The sequence below is a fragment of the Monodelphis domestica genome, chromosome 7, assembly GCF_027887165.1.
Source record: "Monodelphis domestica isolate mMonDom1 chromosome 7, mMonDom1.pri, whole genome shotgun sequence".
In the NCBI taxonomy this organism is placed as follows: Eukaryota; Metazoa; Chordata; class Mammalia; order Didelphimorphia; family Didelphidae; genus Monodelphis; species Monodelphis domestica.
This window is the reverse complement of record NC_077233.1, coordinates 33,882,271-33,897,065: the sequence shown is the minus strand read 5'-3', so window position 1 is coordinate 33,897,065 and position 14,795 is coordinate 33,882,271.

Genomic DNA, 14,795 nt, shown 5'->3' with positions numbered 1-14,795 from the left:
AACCAATGGCTAAAAACAGTTTACTCAGATTGATTATAGGTTTTTTTTTTGTAATGAATTAAACTCTCTGGAGGGTATATTTTTTAATTTTAAAAATTAGTTTATTAAATGACCACTCAAGTAAACCTAACAAGCCAGTGGACTCCCTCTAATGTCAAAACAGAGACTACAGTACAAGAGTGGGAAAATGTGGGGCCCGAGAGAGAGAGATTGGAAAGGAGAGTAGCTGGGCATAAAAGTTGGGGGGGGGGGAGAGAGAGAGAGAGAGAGAGAGAGAGAGAGAGAGAGAGAGAGAGAGAGAGAGAGAGAGAGAGAGAGAGAGAGAGAGAGAGCGCAAGGGAGAGAGGTAAGAAAGAAGCTTGCTCCACACAACAATAAATACCCCTCATAATGTTGTCACTCAGTATCACCTCAGGACATCTGTGATTGGAAAACTGTCACAGAGGAAGTGGACTGACTCAGACCACAACTCCTCCTTCATTACTTTGTCACATGAAGAAGAGTGCCCTAATGATGCGAATAGACTCGGAAAATGCCAACTCATTTGGCCACCATGGCCAGGTCACTGAAATCCAAAATGGCAGCTACCTAGCAAATGGAAGCTACACCTTGTTGACTTTATCACTTAAGAGAGGACTTCATAACCCTGAAGACTGGGAAAAAGTTATTTTAATCTAGAACATGACCTTCTAAATCAAAGGTTTAAGAAATGTTTTGTATGAAAATTATTGCAGTTCAATATTAATTTTCCATACTTTCGTTAATTAAAAGATGCAGTTGAGGTATCTAGGCAATGGCCACACAGCATTCACATCTTTGACTGCTTATTTCTATAACTCAATAAAAACCCAATCTCACCTGATAAAGTTATCAAGGTATAGAACATGTTATAGTTGCATTGATTGAGGTAGATGTATAGGCCACCTCTCTTGCATTTATACTAAAACTAATACACTTTAATAAGAAGACAACTCCTGTTTATGCATTCCTTTTTTGCACTATTATTTTAATTTTTTTACAATTAGCAAGCATATACTCTTTCCTATCACACTTCCCTCCCCCAATTGAAAACACTATATGTGGATACATCATCTTCATTATTTTGTGCATTTTGTAGATACTTTTACTGCAATTCTTCTTTCTATTATTGCCCCCATGATATTATTATTGATATATAGAAATACTATTAATATTTATGTTTATTTTATTCTCTGAAATTTTACTGATAATATTATTATCCCAATTAATTTATTAGTATCTCCTTAGGATTTCCTAAACCATAATGACATCAATTAAAAAGGGATATTTTTTCTCCTCTTTGCTTAGATGTATGCCTTTTGTTTCTTTCTCTCTTCTTGTTTTCATTAATATTATTCCTATGCCCTTTTCAAACAATGAACAGGAAAACAAGCATTTTATTCTTATATTTTTTGAAAACTACAAATGTTTCTCTATTTCACATATTGCTAGTTTTTGATTTAAAAATATTTTATCACATAAAAATTGCAATTTTATACCTATTTATAATTTCTAGGGGATTTAAGCATAAATGAACCAAAGACTTTGTCAAAGGCTTTTTTTTTTCCTGCACAAAAGATTCAATTATTTTTCTGGATCAAGGTCTAATTTATAACAAAAAATAATTATGCTGATTGTTTTCAAAATGCTGAACTGTCATTGCATTCCTTCTACAAATCTAAGTTGATTATAGTGATTGATTTCTAAAATTTATTCCAGCCTCTTTCCATTAATTTTATTTAAAATTTTGATATTCATTCATGATATTAGTCCATTTCTCTTGGCTTTATTCCTCCTTTGTTTAGGTATCAGGACTATTTTTAATAGCTAGAATTTGTTGCATAGTTAAGTTTGAAAAGGACTTTAAAATTTTAATATTATTTTCACCTTTCAGAAATCCATGGGGGTAGGTCTATTATTATCTCTATTTTAAAAATGAAACTGAGGTAGAAAAAGGTCAAGTGACTTGACCAGGGTCATATAAGTCATCAGGTCCCAGGGGTATATTTGAATTCAGATCTTCCTGAAATTGGGTCCAAAAAGACATTGGAAGTGTTTTTTTTCTAAAATTTTCAGACTTTATGTAGTATGAGCATTAAATAAAAATTTAAAAGTTTGACAGAATTTTATATTCAATATTATCAGAACTAAAGTTTTTTTTTTTTAATTTGGTTATTCCAATATACAGATTTCCATTTCTGTGTTTGAAGTTGAATTATTTAAGATCTTTATATTGTTAAATTTTTTTTATGTGAACCTGAATATTTAAATTGGTGGTCACCAGGGATTTAATTTCTAAATCTCAAAATGAATTACTAAATTAAAGTGTAATTTATGATAGTTTATTTATAATAGGAAGAAGATATTAATGAAGAGAGAGAGAAAAAAAAATTCCAGCTTCCTCTGAGCCAGGTAGAAATTCTAAGACGCCAATCAGGGAAAGGAGTCTCAAGAAGATGGACCTTTCTCAGAGGTTCACACCTCTAGAAAGGCAGGGAAACTAAGTCATCCTTTACACTCAACATGGTGACCCTCTAAAATGAAAGCAGTGTGAGGTCTCCTGTATGAGCTCCTCCAGGATCCAGTTCCATAGCCCAGTTCAAGAGACTGTCTTCCAGTCTATTCTTAAGTATATGTCTTCCAGTCTCTCCTTCAAGTGACTCTTCTTCATTCCAACCTCAAGAGACTGATCCTCCAGTCCAACTCTGAGTCAGAATTTTTTGATCTATCTCCTGGTCTCTGTGGTCCTCTATTTAAAGATCTTTAAAAGTATTATTATTATTTTTGTCTCTGTGGTCCTCTATTTAAAGATCTTTAAAAGTATTATTTTTTTGTTTCTCCTCAATTTAAAAATATTTCCTGTGTTTTATTGATTTTGAATATGCTTCTTGACTTTATGTTTTATAAAAACTTCTGTTGGCAGAGTCAAGATAGTGGCATAGAGGCAGTGAAAGTTCAGACCTCTGAAAACCCTTCCTTACTGATTACAAACTAAATGCTCCTAGGGGACTGAAAATCAAACCTAACAAAAGACAGAGTCAAGGAACCCTCCTGTTGGACTCAACTTAAAAGGTATGCCCCTAAAATCCAGAATTGGAGAACACTCAGGTCTAAGAGTAAGGAAGAAGGAAGGTCCCAGGACCCCTCCCCCACCTAGAACACTAAACCTCCAATGGTAGCTGGAACCCCTGGGTGGGAAAGGGTATTGGTCTTGAGGGAGTACCTTGCAGGCAAAGCTGTGCCAGGTTCAGAGTATCAAACAGGCAGTGGGAAAACAGTTAGAGAAGAAGTACAGAGTGGTCAGCCTAGTTGCAGCAGTAGAGACACTCCATAATGCCCCTGTCCCCACAGGTTTTGACCTGAGGGCACATCCAGTTCTGCAACTCAGCTGGGCTTAATCTCATCAAAAACTTCAGAGGGGAGGGAAGGTCAAGCTCCAACACCCCTACCCAACATATTGTTGGACTTAATTCCATCAAAGTCTACAGAGGGCAGGGAAGCTCAACTCCAACACCCCTCCTCCACAGACTGTGCTGAGAGATTTGATGACAAAACTCCAAGAGTGAAGGCTGACAGAAAGGCCCAAACCCACAAAAAATGAAAGGAGCAAAAGCAGAGGCAACTGCAAGAAGTAAAGAAGGGCTAAATATGAGCAAACAACAGAAAAAGAAAACAGAAATTACAATCGACAGCTTCTATACAGGCAATGAACAAAGAGCAAAAGGAACAGAGAAGGATAAAGGAACACCAAGCAAAAACAGAGAAACTCCAGTGAATTGAATACAGACTTTGGAAGAACTTAAAATACAATTCAAACACAATTAAGAGAGGCTGAAGACAACTGTGAAAATAACTTAAAAGAATCATCTGGAAACAGAAAACAGTGTCTTAAAAGCCAAAATTAATCAGCTTGAAAATGAAGCAAAGGAGACAAAAGATGAGGCAAAGAAGATACAAGATTAGTCAAAGAAAATAAAGGATGAGGCAGAGAAGATGAAAGATGACCTCCAAAGAAAATCAGACCAGAAGGAGAAGGATGACCAAAAAGCCAGAGAAGAAATCCAGTTTTTAATATCCAGAATACAACAACTAGAAGCAAGCAACTTCACAAGTCAACAGGACACTATAAAACAAAACCAAAAGAATGAAAAAAAATTGAGGAAAATATGAAGCACCTCATTCACAAAACAGAAGATTTAGAAAATATTTCCAGGAGAGACAACTTAAGAATCATTGGTCTACCAGAAGACCATGACAAAAGAAAAATCCTGGACACCATACTCCAGGAAATTATCCAAGAAAACTGCCCTGATATTCTAGAACAAGAGGGAAAAGTGGAGATTAAAAGAACCCACAGATCACTTCCTGTACTTAATCCCCAACTGACAACACCCAAGAATGTTATAGCCAAATTCAAGAACTATCAAACCAAGGGAAAAATATTACAAGCTGCTAAGAAGAAGTCATTCAGATACCATGGAAACACAGTGAGGATAACACAGGATCTGGCTGCATCTACACTGAAGGACAGAAAGGCATAGAAAGCAAGGGAACTAGGTCTATGATCAAGAATCAATTACCCAGAAAAACTGACTATATTCCTACAGGGGAAAGTATGGACATTTAACAAAACAAAAAAATTACAAGCATTTGTAAAGAAAAGACCAGACCGGATCAGAAAATTTGATGCCCAAGCACAGAACTTAAGAGAATCATCAATAGGTAATTAAGAAAGAGGGAAAGAAGAAAAACAAAACAAAAACAAAACAAAATCCCTTTTTTAAAAGAGACCCAATAAGTTAAAATGATATGTATCCCTATACGAAAAGAGGTCATTGGTAACTCTTAAAAATGTTATGATCACCTGGGCAACTAGAAGAATTAAACTTGGAGGGAAGAGTGTCAAACTGTATAGGATGACATGTCAAGACATAAATATGTATGTAGACATTTGTGTGCATAAATATATACATATGTATACATATATGTACATATATACACTAGAGCTAAAAAAAGAGGTTAATACTAAAAGAAACGGGAAAAGAAACAAAAGGGGGTAAGTTTATATGTCACCAAGAAAGTCATGGCAAGAGTGGGGAGAACATCAATACACTAGAAGGGTAAAGAGGTTGGAGTTAAGAAATACTCAACTCTTACATGCATTGAAATTGACTCAAAAAGGGAAGAACAATCAAATATATTGGTGCAAAGAATTGATTTGTGCCCTATAGGGAATTAGAATGGTATGAAACAAACTGTTGTGGAGGGAAGCAGTACAAGGGCGGGAGAGGGCGGGGTGTAGTATATAAAGACTGTAAAGAAAATAAGAGGGGCATAAGAAGGGAGGGGGAGGTAGAAAGGAAAGTAAAATAAGGGTGAGAATTAGGGGGACTGATTAAAAACAAAACATTAGTGTAGAAGGAAATAGTGAAAGAAGAAAGGGCTGGACTAGGAGTGGAAATCAAAATGCTGGGAAATACACAGCTGGTAATCATAACTCTGAATGTGAATGGGATGAACTCACTCATAAAACAAGTGAATAGCAGAGTGGATTAGAAACCAAAATCCTACCATATGCTGTCTACAAGAAACACACATGAGGAAGGTAGACATGCATATGGTAAAAATAAGAGGATAGAGTCAAATCTATTGGGCATCAAGTGATAAAAAGAAGGCAGGAGTCACAATCATGATATCTGACAAAGCCAAAGTAAAAATAGACCTACTTAAAAGATATAGAGAAGGTAATTACATCCTGAGAAAAGGCAGTATAGACAATGAGGAAATATCAATTCTCAGCAAGTATGCACCAAATGGCATGACATACAAATTTCCAAAGGAAAAACTAGTGGAACTCAAGGATGCAATAGATAGAAAAACTATATTAGTGGGGGACCTGAACCTTCCTCTATCAGAACTAGAAAAATAAAACAAACAAAAAAATAAATAAGAAAGATGTAAGAGAAGTGAATCCAATCTTAGAAAAATTAGTTAGTAGATATATGGAGAAATATAAGTAGGGACAAAAAGGAATACACCTTCTTTTCAGCAGCACATGGTACATTCACAAAGATCAACCATATACTAAGGCATAAAAACATTGCAAAGAAGTGAAAAAGAGCAGAAATAATAAATGCAACCTTCTCAGATCACAATGCATTGAAAATAATAATTAGTAAGGGTACATGGAGAGGCAAACCAAAATTAATTGGAAATTAAACTATACAATTCTCCAGAATCAGTTAGTTAAAGAACAAATGCTAGAAAAAATTAATAATTTCATTGAAGAAAATGACAATGATGAGGCATCCTTTTAAAATCAATGGGATGCAGCCAAAGCAGTACTCAGAGGGGAATTCATATCCATGAGTTCATATATTAACAAACTAGAGAGGGCAGAATTCAATGAATTGGGCATGCAAATTTTAAAAAATTAGAAAGTGAACAAATTAAAAATCCTCAGATGAAGACTAAATTAGAGATCTTAAAAATTAAAGAAGAAATTAATAAAATTGAAAGTCAAAGGACTATTGATTTAATAAATAAGACTTATAGTCTGGTATTTTGACCAGTACTTTGTCTATTTTATTTGTTTTTTTAATCAAATTTAAAAAAGCAAAGAAGAAAACCAAATTGATAGTATCCAAGATGAAAACAAAGACCTTACCTCTAATGAAGAGGAAATTAAGGGAATCATTAAAAAACATTATGCAAAATTATATGGCAATAAATATGGCAATATAGGTGATATGGATGAATATTTACAAAAATATAAATTGTCTAGACGAACAGAGGAAAAAAGACAACTCAAACAAACCCATATCAGAAAAAGAAATTGAACAAGCCATCAAAGAACTCCCTAAGAAAAAATCCCCAGGTCCAGATGGATTCACAAATGAATTCTATCAAACATTCAAAGAACAACTAATCCCAATACTATGCAAACTATTTGACATAATAAGCAAAGAGGGAGTTTTACCAAATAACTTTTATGACACAAATATGGTACTGATTCCAAAGCCAGACAGGTCAAAAACAGAGAAAGAAATCTATCTATAAACCAATCTCCTTAATGAATATAGATGTAAAAATCTTAAATAGAATACTAGCAAAAAGACTCCAGCAAGTGATCACGATGGTTATCCACTTTGACCAGGTAGGATTCATACCAAGAATGCAAGGATGGTTCAATATTAGGAAAACCATCCACATAATTGACCATATTAACAAGCAAACTGACAAAAATCACTTGGTTGTCTCAATAAATACAGAAAAAGCCTTTGACAAAATACAACACTCATTCCAAAAACACCAGAAAGAATAGGAATAAAATGGCCTTTCCTAAATATAATAAACAACATATATCTAAAACCATCAGCAAGCATCATCTGCAATAGAATAGAAATAAACTAGAAGCCTTCCTAATGAGATCAGGAGTGAAACAAGGATGCTCATTATCACCTCTATTTTTAACATTGCACTAGAAACACTAGGTGTAACAATTAGGGAAGAAAAAGAAATTGAAGATATTAAAATAGGCAATGAGGAGACCAAGCTATCACTCTTTGCAGATGATATGATAGTATACTTAAAGAATCCTAGAGAATCAACCAAAAAGCTAGTTGAAATAATCAACAACTTTAGCAAAGTTGCAGGATACAAAATAAACCCACATAAGTCATCAGCATTTCTATATATATCTCCAACACATCTCAGCAGCAAGAATTAGAAAGAAAACTTCCATTTAAAATCATACTAGACAATATAAATTACTTAGGAATCTATCTGTTGAGAAAAACACAGGAACTAAATGAACACAACTACAAAACACTCTCCACACAATTAAAACTTGATCTAAACAATTGGAAAAACACTGATTGCTCATGGGTAGGACAAGCTAACATAATAAAAATGATCATACTACCCAAATTAATTTACTTATTTAGTGCCATGCCTATTGAACTACCAAACTTTTTTTTTACTGAATTAGAAAAAAACACAAAAGGTTCATTTGGAAGAACAAAGGATCAAGGATATCCAGGGAAATCATGAAAAAAAATGCAAAGGAAGTAGGATTTGCAGTCCCAGATCTCAAACTATACTATAAAGCAGTGGTCATCAAAACAATTTCGTACTGGCTGAGAGACAGAAAGGAGGATTAGTGGAATAGACATGAGGTAAGTGACCTCAGCAAGATAGTATATTATAAGCCCAAAGATCACAGCTTTTGGTACCAAAATCCACTATTTGATAAAACTTCTGCGAAAGTTGGAAAACAGTATGGGAGAGATTAGGTTTGGATCAACATCTCACACCCTACACCAAGATAAACTCAGAATGGGTGAATGACTTGAATATAAAGAAGGAAACTATAAGCAAATTAGGTGAACAGAATAGTATACTTGTCAGATCTTTAGGAAAGTAAAGACTTTAAAACCAAGCAAGAGTTAGAAAAAATCACAAAATATAAAATCAATAATTTTGATTACATCAAATTAAAAAGGTTTTGTACAAAAAAAAAACCAACAATGTAACCAAAATTAGAAGGGAAGCAACCAATTGGGAAACAATCTTCATAACAAAAACCTCTGACAAAGGTCTAATTACTCAAATTTATAAAGAGCTAAACCAATTGTACAAAAAAATCAACCCCTTCTCCAATTGATAAATTGGCAAGGGACATGAATAGGCCATTTTCAGTTAAAGAAATCAAAAGTATTAGTAAGCATATGAAAAAGTGTTCTAAATCTCTTATAATCAGAGAGATGCAAATCAAAACAACACTGAGGTATCACCTCACACCTAGGAGATTAGCTAACATGACAGCAAAGGAAAGTAATGAATGCTGGAGGGGATGTGGCAAAGTAGGGACATTAATTTATTGCTGGTGGAGTTGTGAATTAATCCAACTATTTTGGAGGGCAATTTGGAACTATGCCCAAAGGCCGCTAAAAGACTGCCTGCCCTTTTATCCAGCCATAGCACTGCTGGGTTTGTGTCCCAAAGAGATAATAAGGAAAAAGACTTGTACAAGAATATTCATAGCTGCGCTCTTTGTGGTGGCCAAAAATTGGATCGATCATTTAATATTTCTTTTATGATATTAGATGCTCAGCAATTTTATACTTCCATGTCAAACATTGCCATTTGTTCATTTTCTATAATTAGTTAAAGTATAATATAGTTTCTTTGTCCATATCTATAGATATTATGAATATTCATTTTAATTTGGTCTAGAATCATGTTTCCAAATCTTGCTTAATAAAAATTTTCTAAATAGTAAGCTTAGTTTCATTCTCTAATTTTGATTCTATGTCTCACTTTATTGATGTGTTTCTTGTAAGCAACAATTTGTGGAGTTTTAAAAAAATCCATTCTTTCATTCATTTTATTGTACTAACTAGGAAAATTACATTTAATTATGAGAATTAAAATTGTGTTTTCCTCTGTTTTTATTTCCAGCATAATTTTTCATTGTGAAATATTTTTATTTAGGTCCTCTTTAATCAACACTTTCTTCATGTGATTAGTTTTGCTTGAACTTCTTTGATGCAATGCTATTATATATATATATATTCTTCATTCTTCTACACTCATACTTCCATTTATAAAAACTTTATTTAGTTTTTAATTTAATCCCTTGATTCATTTTTCTCTAAATTTTACTTACTTTTATGTATCATGGTATCGATTTTCTTTTCTTTTATGCCCTTCTTTTCTATATATATCCATTCAATAATCCAAAATTCCCTTTTTTTCCTTCTCCCCTTCACCTTCCTTTGTCAGTAGTTTTTCTGCACCTTTTTCTAAGAAAGGCATTGCTACTATGTATACTCCTTTGATTCTCTTTAGAAATTTCATTTTTTATGTTCATATCTAGATCCTCATTGATTTCTTCTTTAATGTATTTGTATTCCTTATGGAGTTAAAGAGTCAGAAGTACTAGGCTTCAGTTCCCTCTTCTAAGTAATTTCTATAATAGTTTCCAAAGCTTCACACCTTACTTTTCTCTGTTGTCTCACTTTTGTATACCTACATTCATGAAACAAGTAACGTAGATTAAAGAAATATTTCATCATGCAAATTAGCCCCCAACCTAAATCTATCCTCTTGCAATACAATTCTATCCTCTCTCCCTTCCCATAATCATTCTCCATTTTGAGTTGTGCCTTTTTATTTCCATGATTATATTATTCCCATTACCTTTTGGACTCCACCTCTGCCATCCTTTTAGATACTAGTTTTGCTTAAGAGCTGGTGTATTCCTTCTCCTGGAACAGGATTTTAACCATTGAGGTACAATACTATTTTAGAGATGTGGTCTCCCAATACACCAATTCCTACCAGATTAAGTCAACAAACTTTTGCAAAGTCCTACCACATCCCAAGCCTCATGAGAATGCTCTTTATTGAAACTCTTTTCCCTCTCATTCTTCAATTTTATTTCTTAAGTTTTTCTTACATCCTTATTTCCTTGATTTGCATCTGTTTTTTTTTGCCATAAGTAAAATCTTCTATTTCTTTCTTTTTTAAAAGATAACATCTAAACATGATTTCTTTCTTCAGTTATATTTGTTTATATTTCTTGTACTGTTGTTTGCAGTATTTGCAAGTTAGATATTAGATATTCTGGTGCTTTTTGCTGGAAAACCTGAAATTACTTTTTTTTGTTGAATACTAACATTTTTCTTATTAGTCTAAGAAAGGTAGGATATTTCAAACTCAGTTGCAACTTGACTTCCTTTACTGCTTTGAATCCACTCTTCCATTGTGTTACTTGTTTTTATTGTGTACAGAATATGTTCATCAAATTTCCTTTCATTTATGTTTTAAAGGCTTTTTGCTGGTCAATGTAGAATGTTTGTCCTTTTCATTGTTATAGTTAACTATTATATTTCTTTCAATTTATATATGGAGTTTTTATTTATTTTCCTGAAAATCTTTTGATTAGTGGGTTGTTATACATATTAAAAAATTCTGGACAATTTTCTGTATTATTTCTTACCTGATGGTATTTGTTTGTTTACTTTTATTATATATTCCTTAGGAAACCTGTGATCCTTAAGTTGTTCCAATTTTACATCTCTGAGTGCTTATAGCAATGAAATTGAGGAGGAAATCAATGAATTTGGCTTGCAACTTAAAAAAATTGAAAAAAGAACAAATTAAAAATTCCCAGATAAGAAGTAAATTGGAAGGAAGTAAGGAAAGAAGGAAGGAAAAAAGTAGGAAGGAAGGAAGAAAAGTAGGAAGGAAGGAAAGAAGGAAGGAAGGAAGAAGGAAGGAAGGAACAGTTCATTTATTAAATGCCTACTGTGCATCAGTCACTAGGCTAGGCACTTTATCCTCATAGTATCCTGGGCGATTGATATGATTCCCATTTTCTAATTGTAGAAACCAAGGCAAACAGGTTAAATGACTTCTACCTAATTATACAACTAGTGTCTAAGGCCAGATGTGAATTCAAATCTTCCTAACTCTAGACCCAGCTTCATGCACTGTGTCCCTATTAGATTATAAATTCCTTGAGGGTAAGAACTACCCTTTGCCTTTTTTTTTAATTTCCAGGACTTAGCACAATGCCTGGCAAAGAGTAGGAACTTAAATTTTTATTCACTCACAAAATAAAATAAATATATACTGTTCATTATTTGAGGAAGGGCCCTTCTATTCCTATACTTTCTAGTATTTTCAATAGGTATGAGTGTCGTATTTTGTCAAAGGCTTTTTTGGCATCTATTGAAATAATCATGTGATTTCTGTTGGTTTGATTATTGATATGGACAATTAGGTGGATGCTTTTTCCTAATATTAAAACATCTTGTATTCTTAATATAAATCATACCTGGTCATAGTGAATAATCCTTGTGATAAATTGCTGTAGTCTTTTTGTTAGTATTTTATTCAAGACTTTTGCATCTATTTTTATTAAGGAGATTAGTGTGTACTTTTCTTTCTCTGTTTTTGGTCTGCCTGACTTTGGAATCAATATCATATTTGTGTCATAAAATAATTTGATAAGACCCATTCATTGCTTATTTTGTCAAATAATTTTCATCATATTTGGATTAGTTGTCCTTTAAATGTTTGATAGAATTCACTTGTGGATTCATCTGGCCTGGGGGATTTTTTCTTAGGAAGTTCTTTGATGAGTTGTTTAATTTCTTTTTCTGAGATGGAATTACTTAAGTATTCTATTTCTTCTTTTGTTAATATAGGCAATTTATAGTTTTAAATATTCACCCATTTCACATAGATTGTCATATTTATTGTCATAAGATTGGGCAAGAGAGTTTTTAATAATTACCTCAATTTACTCTTCATTAAAGGGGAGATCTCACTTTTCATATTTAATTCTGTTAACTTGCTTCTCTTCTTTCTTTTTTTAATTAAATTAACCAGTGCTTTATTTATTTTATTTGTTTTTTCAAAGTACCAGCTTCTAGTCTTATTTATTCATTCAATAGTTCTTTTACTTTCAATTTTATTAATTTCTCCTTTAATTTATAGGATTCCCAATTACTTTTTATCTGAAGATTTTAAATCTGTTCTCATTCTAATTTTTTAAGTTACAAGCCCAATTAATTGATTTCCAACTATATTTTGTTGATAAAGGCACTTAGAGATACAAAATTTCTCCTGAGTACTGCTTTGGTTGTATCCCATAGATTTTGATATGTTGCATCCTCATTGTTATTTTCTTTAATGAAATCCATAAGTGTTTCTATGATTTCTTTTTTGACCCACCAGGTTAAAAGAATTGGATTATTTAGTTTCCAGTTATTTTAAATTTGCCTTTCCATGGACCCTTGTTATGTATAAGTTTTATCACATTCTGATCTGAAAAATTGGCATTTATTATTTCTCCATTTGTTTGCAATATTTCTAAGCCCTAGTACAAGGCCTTGTTTGTTTATGTGCCATGTACTACTGAGAAGAAGGTATATTCCTCTTAATCCCTGTTCAGATTTCTCTAGATATCTATTAACTCTAATTTTTAGCATTTTATTCACTTCTCTAACTTTTTTATTACTTATTTTTCAATTCAATATATCTACTTCTGAAAGGGGAAGTTTTAGCTTCCCCCACCAGCATGGTCTTTAAATCATTTTCCGCCTTGAGCTCCTTCATTTTTTCCTTTAGAAATCTAGATGCTAAACCATTTGGTACATAAATGTTTAGTAATAATATTACTTTATTATTTATAATACCCTATAGCAAAATCTAATTTCCTTCCTCATCTCTTTTACTCAGGTATGTTTCTACCTCAGATTTGTCTGGTATCATGATTGTTAATCCTTTTTTTTTTTTTAAATTAGATGATGCATAATAAATTCAGTGCCAGCTTTTTACCTTGAATCTGTTTGTCACCTTGCCTCAAATATACTTCTTGTAAACAAGACATAGTAGGATTCTGTTTTTTTAATCCACTCTGCTATCCACTTCCATTTTTGGGGGGAGTTCATCCCGTTCACATTGAGCATTATGATTATGTGTCAAGGAAGCTTATCACCCCCCCCCCCTTCCTGAGTAACTTTACATGTCCAAACATTTCTGACATACCACAGTTGAGCCAGGGTTGCGTAGGTATACGCCAGGATTGTGTTGGTGTATGTTCTGGACGTCAATAAAAGTTAAGGTTGGGGGCAGAAAAAGGGAGACCAATGAGAGAAAGGGAGAGATGGATGAGAAGACCAGGGGAGAAGCATGAGGAGAAGAGACAGTGCAGGAGGTGAGGGGAAATGAGAAAGGAACTGGCAGGTTAGGCTAATTGTGGTCAGGTTACTTAGGAATGATTGTCTACCCTTTATAATAAATTTATTAAAATATATATCTCTGGGTAGCAAGAAATATTATTTAATTTTAATTATTACAATTAGTAACTGTGTATTGCCCTCCATTGCATTATCCCTGTTAAATTCTGCTCTATTCCTTTCCCCTCCATTCTTCCTCACCAGTATTTTGCTTTTTGTCATGCCCTTTACTTCCCCCTATTTCCAATTGCTTTTCCCTTCCCTTGACTTATTCTCCTACTACATCTCTATGGGGTAAGATTGAATTCTATATCCAACTGATTAGGGTAAGATAGAATTCTATACCTCACTGCGCATACTTGTTTTACCCTCTAAGCCAGTTTAATCATTTCTTCATGACTCTTTATGTTATATAATTTATCTTAGGTGAACTTTCCAACAGTCTTACCCTTCTCCTCTACATCTTCCCTGATTCATCTGTGACATACCAGTGAATCTGTATTTGCTCTGTTTGGTGAAATCTTTTTTTCTATCCTCTCCAAATGAGGACTTCCTTTGTGATATTTACCCTGAGTATGACTATTGCTTTGCTCAATGAATTTACAATATATTTTTTGTGTAAAGAGGCACAAACCAGTGATGAATAAGAGATATATTAATAAATGCTCATGGATATGTACAGTAATACTTTTAGAACACAAGGTACTTTTCTTACAGCCACCATAGAAAGTAAGTAGAACATGTATTATTCAAACTTCATTCTTGAAAAAGCTAAGGATCTCAGAGGTTAAGTGAGTTGTACCAAGCCATCTCAAATGCTTCGTTATGTTTAAGTCCTTCCCTGACTTGCCCCCTAATTATTAATGTTCTTTCCTTCAAAAATATTTGATATATATATATATATATTAAATATTTAGTTATGCCTGTACATTTTGCTTACCTCAATACAAAATAAGCTTCTTTAGGTCACGCACTATTCCATGTTTTACTTTTTTGTATTGCTGGAATGTAATATAGTGTTTG